This window comes from Sorex fumeus, unplaced genomic scaffold (genome assembly GCF_029834395.1).
Source record: "Sorex fumeus unplaced genomic scaffold, SorFum_2.1 ptg000008l, whole genome shotgun sequence".
Taxonomy (NCBI): Eukaryota; Metazoa; Chordata; class Mammalia; order Eulipotyphla; family Soricidae; genus Sorex; species Sorex fumeus.
The window spans coordinates 15,071,669-15,079,999 of NW_026606065.1; the positions used below are offsets into that span (position 1 = coordinate 15,071,669).

At 37.7% G+C, this 8,331-nt stretch overlaps 1 non-coding gene across 1 annotated transcript; it reads left to right on the top strand.

The window, feature by feature from the left end:
• Positions 1-8,016: 8,016 nt before the first annotated feature.
• On the top strand, positions 8,017-8,123 carry LOC130019428 (U6 spliceosomal RNA). The gene has a single exon (XR_008791758.1). It is a non-coding gene; the product is annotated as a U6 spliceosomal RNA (small nuclear RNA).
• Positions 8,124-8,331: the final 208 nt, after the last annotated feature.

Genomic DNA, 8,331 nt, shown 5'->3' on the forward strand with positions numbered 1-8,331 from the left:
AAAGTAGGAATGAGATAATAAGATGTGATAATAAAATGTCGCGCGGCCGCAAATGTGGTCACATAGTTCCAGGAGCTGGTATTTTATAGTCTCTGAGTCTTGGCCATTGAAGGGATTAAGCGGCACCAGGGGGCCAGTTGGTGGGTGTGACCCCCGCCTACTGGAATTTGGAGGATCTGGGTGGAGGATGCTTGGCCCCAATCTGAGTAGGCTGGGGTTATAGTCAGCTATTAAAAAAAAAAAAGATAAAGTCTTACCTTTGTGAATGTAACTTGAATTGATTTTATTAAGCTCAATCAGTCCCAAAAGCAAAAGACTATTTCTGTATGTTTTGTTTTATTCCCCATATGTGACATATAAGCAACCAAAGGAAACAAACAAATCAAAACAAAAATAACTCTTAGCACAAAAGTAATGGTAACCAAAGGGGATAGAAAGATGGTAGGAAAAATCAGTAGAGAGGTATGATCTGATAATGGGTAAACGATCAAACTTTGGTGCACTGCAGCTTATACATATGACGAGATATAAGCCTGTACTCCCCAAGGGGCTGGAGCTATAAAGCCAAATAGCACAGCGGATAGGGCATTTGTCTTGCACTCAGCCGACCTGGGTTTGATTCCAGCATCCCATATGGTCTTCTGAGCACCTCCAGGGGTAATTCCTGAGCCAGGAGCAACCCCTGTGCAACACCGGGTGTGACATAAAAAGCAAAAACAAACAAACAAACAAAAAACAAAACAAAATTAAAACCAAAAACCAAACAACCATGCTCCCCAAACTTAAGGTGTTTTTTTTTTCAGTTTGGGGTAACACATGGTAGTGCTCAGGGATTACTCCTGGTCATGCTTAGGATATCAGATGCAGTACTAGGGACCGACTGTAGGTGGTCAACTGTATGCAAGTCAAGGGCCTTAAGTCCTGTACTATCTCACCATTTTATAGACTCACAAATTTAAATAGTGTTATAAAGCCATGACAAAGCCATAAAATTTCCATTAAAAACAATGAATCCAGGATATAACTGAAGAAATACAAATTAAAAATGACAGGCCATTTTTCCAATTGTAAAAAATAAGGGCAGAAAGAGACATTTTCCCTTCCTTCCTCTTAGAACATTTACTTTTGAAAAGTTGTAATTGTAAGTTTTATCTTACTTCTCTAAAATGTAGTAATCCTTTTCAAAACTAGATAAGGTTTTTTTTTTTTATCAGCTTTATGACCTAGTAATGTCTTTCTTTGGGGAACTTGGAGCCCATTCTGAAATGTAGACATCATGGAAGATTATGTGCTTGTCTTCAAGTTTCTGTGTGAGATTAGAAGTTAGCATTGGTCAGTTCTGTGCTCTAAATTGTTAAACTGATTCCTGTAATAAAGATATGTGGAAAGCTGTGAGGTGTTTTTTTTTTTTTTTTTTTTTTTGGATAAAGCCAATTAGCTAGCATACATGGTGTCTCTTATCTGGTGAAATGAGGATGAACTATGTGTGACAAATGGTGCTGATAAAAACTAACAAGAACTATTCATCTTAAAATATACATGGAATAGATTATATATGATATGATATATAAAAGTGTGAGATTTCTTCCTTTCTTTGCAGCCTCTTGGGAATTATTCATGATCTTTATCACATTCTGATTTAATGTTTAAATAGTACTTAATGTTGTTTGTCTTTTCTATTACCCTTTGCAGAGAATTTTGGAATTTGGAGGCTTTTAGTCTTAATTATATCTTATCAACATAACCAGTAAAGTGAATGTTTATGAGGTCAGTGATAACACTAACTGCCTGTGGTTTAAATACACAATGAGATATTATTCGGCATTAAGAAAAGATGAAACACAATTTCCTGCTACATGGAAAGAGCTAGAGGTAATCATGCTGAGTGAAATCAGTCAGACAAAGGACAGGTACAGAATTATCTGTCTCATATGTGGGATATAAAGAAGCACAGTAAGGAAGTAAGTAAAGGCCCTCGCGTTGATCATTGATTTGCTCAAGCGGGCCCAGTAACGTCTCCATTGGAGACTTTGTTGTTACTGTGTCTGGCATATCGAATACGTCACGGGGAGCTTGCCAGGCCCTGCTGTGCGGGCGAGATACTCTCGGTAGCTTGCCGGGCTCTCTGAGAGGGGCGGAGGAATCGAACTCGAGTCGGCCATGTTGGCTGCGTGCAAGGCGATGATTAACAAATGATCAAAGACTAAAAACGATTAACAAATAGAGCTGGAAACTTGGGCTACGAAACTGATCTTACATGACGTTAGAAAAGAGGTGATCAGGAGGGGTCCCTAGGATATTGGTAGATGTGGTGGGTGGGGTATTGGAATGATGCATACATGCAACAGTATGGTAAATTAAGGTATCTTAATTTTTAAAAATGGGGGAAGAAAAAAGTTACGTGATTGGAGAAGACCCTAAGGAGGAAAGAGAGAAGAAATGTGGGGGAAAGACTAATAATATAACATAATATCTAAACATGACAGGATAGAAAAGCAGAGGACGGGGCTGAGTGATAGTACAGCAGATAGGGTGCTTACCTTGCATGCATCTGATGTGAGTTTGATCCCCTCCATTCCATACGGTTCCATGAGCACCTCCAGTGCAGAGTCAGGAGTAACTCCTGAGCACGTCTGCATGTGACCAACCCTGACACTCCCAAAATACCCCAAACCTCCCAAGCACCCCCAAACATAGAAATGCAGACATAGGACATAGGACATAGGACATAGGGCATAGGAAATCTAAGACAAATTTCAAATAAGGGCCAGGGCCTCGTATTCATAGTCACATTTTATTTGACGTCTAAAGAAAAGCCAATTTGGCTACAGCTTTTCCAACCATAGGCAGCTCACCGTGAGAAGCCAGGTAAAAGAGTACTATTTTTTTAAAAACAAGATGACTGGAAATGCTGCATATAGTCAATTTAATCACATAGTCTCTGTAAAGAATAACATTTCTGATAAGAAATTCAAAAATGTAACAGCCACTGATTAAAAAAAAGTCAAGATAAGTCCAACAAAACATTCAGTGAAACTGGAAGAATACAGCTTTGGGGATATAGACAGGAACAAATTAACTAAAATAAACAAAAGATTTGAAAGCCACCCTGCCCCCATGCCATCTGACAAATTCTGTTTCTTCCCTAATATTACTCTACTCTTCAGATAGGCAACTGCCTTCCCCAGGGGACGTTAGCTGTAGTTATCTCAAATAGGTGCAAACAATTGGAGGCAAGCATCGTTCAGGTGCTTAAGGAACCAGTGCTCTTGCGAATCTCACTCACTTTCCAGCAGCAGCTCCTGGCCTTTGTCTCAGGCAGACTTTTGGCTGACACTGAAATCAATCCATTTGTAAGGATGTAGCTAAGAACTCTGCTGTAAGCCAATATGAATAGACAGGCTCCACATCACCATTTAAGGACTACAGGCTGGATTTTCATAAATGACCTTAAAGCTTGGGGATAAATAAGATTTAGTTCTTTTCAGTAGTTTCAGAGGGGGAAAATGGATATTGGCTCGGGTAATGTTTGAGTTCTGACATTCAAGTCCTTGATAAGCCAGTACATTTCTATTTGCTTCATGAACTGGGACAAGTATAAATAGTCCCCGATTAACTTTTTGTTCCTTAGTTTAAATATATCTGCTTAATGTGCTATCACTAAGGCAGAAGGTATGACTGTGTAGCTTCTCCAGCTTGAAAGCATCTCATAAATAATAAGAGAAGAACTTGAATGTGATTAAAATCTGCTTACTTCGGAGAGAGCTTGGCACATCTGTCCAATTTATCTATTAGACATGATGGTTATATGCACTGTCATATGATAGCTTTTTGAAACTCTTTGCTTAAGAGTCCATCAGAGGCAGTTTTGAATGACCTATCAAGACAGTGAGAGATTCAAACGTAGGAAGACATTTTGAGTTTAAAGAATGGGAACTTACTTGCTGATAAGGAAATATAGCTCACTTTTCCCAAATTTATTTCAATAAATTCATGAAACATTTTTTGTAATGAAAGAATGGGGATCCTGGAAGCAGTCTTTAATGTCTGCATTTTTATCAAAGATGCACTGTAGCACTGTCTGTCCTCCTGGTTGTTCATTGATTTGCTCGAGCGGGCACCAGTAACATCTCCATTGTGAGACTTGTTGTTATAGTTTTTGGCATATTGAATAGGCCACAGGGAGCTTGCCAGGTTCTGCCGTGCGGGCAGGATACTCTTGGCAGCTTGCCAGGCTCTCCAAGAGGAACGAAGGAATCAAACCCGGGTGAGCTGCATGTAAGGCAAATACCCTACCCTCTGTGCTATCACTCCAGCTCTTATCAAAGATAAAGGACTAAAATGTGGCTCAAGGAATGTAACATAATACACTACCTCAATTGTCCAAATACACTATATTTAATTTGAAATAGGAGAAAAAAAGAAGAAAAATACTTTCAAGTGTAGATGCAACTTTAATATCAACTGCTTTAAATAATTCCTGAAATGTGATCAAATGGAGGAGGTGAGAATAGACAGTTCAGCTTAAGCTCATAGCATGAGTCAAGAATGGGTTGGCACAGGCAACTAACTTATCAAGTTCTAAAGACACTGTTGTGATCTATAAGAAAAGTGTCCTATTTCTGACTCCATATCATGTTGCATCTCTTAGGATGAATTACAAGTGACAGAAAATTATAGTTAACTGAATATCTGGTTCATGAGATAATTGTATTTTTTTACTCAAGTAAAATCCTAGATATGTATTGTATGAGAATTATAACAATTCTTTTATGAGTATTTTCATCTTGTGTTCTGCTGTATATTAACTCTGTATATAAAACCATCTTATCATGTATGTTGACATTTGCAGTTAATTTACCATTATTCTATCAAGGAGAAGTCTAAGGGGAGAGAGGTGAGTACATCCTCCCCTTAAGGACACTCTCTGACTACTGCACACACAACACACTGGCCTCTCCTGTATTTTATTGGCTACATCAAAATTTGAGGGTAAGGAATTGTCTTTATTGCAGGCTGCTATGTGCTTAGTAATACAAGGAAAAAAATCAAAGGTTGGAATATTGTGAAAGTTAAGAATGGCTAAGGAAAAAATAGCCATCAGTGCTATAGAAATTGTGGGAAAAGGTAGGACTAGATTAGGTGTCTTTGAACTTTTGATTTAAACTCGAGCGGGCCCAGTAACGTCTCCATTGGAGACTTTGTTGTTACTGTGTCTGGCATATCGCAGCAGGTATGGCGTTCGCCTTACAAGCGGCCAACATGGCCGACCCGAGTTCGATTCCTCCGCCCCTCTCGGAGAGCCCGGCAAGCTACCGAGAGTATTCGATATGCCAGATTGATTTAAACATTCATAACAAATAGTCATATAATCTTAGGTATAAGCTAGTCAGCTTTGCCATAGATAGTAATTCAAATGCAATCATAGATAAGTAATATGAAGTTCTTGGATGTGTACCAATCCAACCTTATTAGAAGAAACAGCATAACAAAGGAAAAAAATTATCCCAACACCCATAGTTTTATGATACTTTATGCAGATTATAAACCTGATGAATAAAAAGGGAAATATGAAGAAAGAACATGTGACGTAGAAAGATGAGATTATTTGGAAGAAAAGTTATTTTGCATTAAGGTAAGTGTTACCTCATTTTTAATGAGGGAATAAAACATATTCTAAATGACAATGAAAATATTGAAATTAAGATGTCCCAGTGAAAAGTTGTTGCAGGGTTCCTGGTTAGAAATTGTCCTGTGATGGCAATGGGAGGAAAAAAGCAAAACCCTTCAAAGACATCTTAAAAGAAAAATGAACTGAAAACCAAATCAATAATTAACTAAAGAGGGTAAAAGAAATTTACAAAATTCCAGCAAATTTTGAGTAATGTAACTGAGAAAATGTAGGTCCAGAAACAAAGACAGAAACAACAGGACATTCCATCTCCAGAAAAAAATTCCAGAATGTTCTTTCCCATACTTGCATGTTTCCTTTCTTTTCTTTTGTCTTTTCTTTGCAAGTAAATGTTCTACTTTTCCTGTAAATACCCAAATTTAAAACGTTTAAATTTTATTTGGTGGTTTTTGCTTGGTTATTTGATTTTTTTTTTGGAGGGATGGCACACATAACTGTATTCAAGACTTAGTCCTGGCTCTGCACTCAGGGATCACTCTTGGAGGGCTTGAGGGACCAAATGGGGTGCTAGGGATTGAACTCTGGCCAGATGTGTGCAAGGCATGCACACTACCTGCTATACTATCACTTCAGCCCCAAATCTTTAAGGTTTTATGATTATGCCATCTAATCATAACCACTTGACTCTACCATTGCATCATAGACAATATGCAAATCAACAGACATGGCTGTGTACCAGTAAATTTTATTTATAGTCATTAAAATTCAATGTCATGTAAGGTTCCTGTGTCACACATTATTAAACTTCTTTTTTAAAAACTATTATTATTTTGCCAGAAACACATAATAGGCCAAATTTGGCACGATGAGTCAGAATGTACCCACTCTTGCTTCTATGTGCTATAGCAATAAAATTCTGACCTCTCTTGACATTCTTACTGTATTTAGGAATCTTTAGAGAAAAGTGAGTTTGTGTAGCTGTAGTCCTTCTGTTCTTTTTGCTCATAAGATAGTGAAGAACACTTCATTTTTTTTCCCCGAGAGGGAGGTTCTGCCAAGTTGGGAATGTAATAAAATATATATTAAGAAAATGTTTCTAGCCCAATACAGGGCATGTCAGCTGATTTAAAATTTAGTCTGGGGGAATATAGTTGTTTTTAAGATTTAAACTGCTGTCCTCTAATCTAGAATGATACTTTGACATAAAGATATACTCACACCAAATTTGGTAAATAAGAGAGCTATTTATTAGGCTATATCACAATACTTAGAAATCTTATAACTTCACCAAGAGATTAGCAAAACATTGTTTTAGGCACTTGGTCAGAGAGTGAAGGAGTACCAAAAACATGTTAATTAATGGGAAAATATATAAGAGTGTAAACTCTAAAGTATGAGATACTTTATGCTTGAAATAGGCCTCATATAGGATTTATGCTTAGAATGGGATTCATAAATCCTATTATGCTTGGAAGAGTATTTATGCTTGGAATAGATGGTCCAGGGATCAGAGAGATTGTATAGGATTTTGAACTTGCCTTGTATCCTGTTTACCCCAATTCAATCCCTGGCACCACAGCGGTTCCCCTGAGCATCACCCTGGGTCACTCTAGCCCTGAGCATTACCAGGCATGCCTAACCCCAAAAACAGACAAATAAAAACCACAACCAGGATTGGTGGCCAGAAACAAAGGATGATGACAGTACCAAAATTGGCAGTATGAATATTGACTGTCAACTAATATGTACAGTTGTCAATGGTTTTGTTCAAACTTTTGGGATTAACAAGCAAGACTGAGACTACCGGGAACTTCATCTAAACCATTAGACTCTATCTCAGAGTATTAAATCTATTTTAGAGATATAAACATAACTAATATGTGTTTTTTGTGTTTTTCAAATTTTGAGGAGCTGTTTGAGAAAAATTAGCTAACTTCCTTTTAATAAAAGCATGCTGCTTTATGTCTCAGCAGCAGAGAGAGAAAATCTATAAAAAAGAGATTTATTTGGATTTCTAATTAATGCATATAAATACAACAGCAAATTGACAGCAGTAGCTGGAACTGTCGTCCAAGATTTAAAACAAGCACTAGGGATTTTACATTTTAGCTTTGTAAGCAATCTATCCTTGCCTTGTCTTTTCATTCAATTTTTCTTAAAGTCTTTTCTCTTTTTGCAATAAATTAATTGGTCTAGGGCCTGAGAGAGCACAGCAGGTAGGACACTTGCATTATCATATAATCCCCCAAGTATGCCAGGTGACTCCTGAGTAAAGAGAGAGGAGTAACCCCTGAGCACCGCTGGTGTCTCCTAACCCTCCACTCCTCACCTCCATCACTGCTCCATCACAACCACAAAAGACAAAATTAAAAATAAAAAACCAAGTGCTCACTTTGGAAGCACATATACTAAAATTGGAACTATACAGAGAAGATTAGCATGGCCCCTGCGCAAGGATGACATGCAAATTTGCGAAGCATTCCATATTTTTATAAAAAATAAAATAAAATGAAAAATCAAAAACCAAAAGGCCAAAGTTTGTCCAGGGACTGGGCAAATAGTTCAGTTAGTAGATTGTTTGCCAGTCAGGGTGTGTTCCTTTGCACCCTATATAATCAGTAGTGATCTCTGAGCTCAGAACCAGAAGCATTAAGCACTTCTTGGTGTGACCTCAAAACAAACAAACAAGCATAAAACCA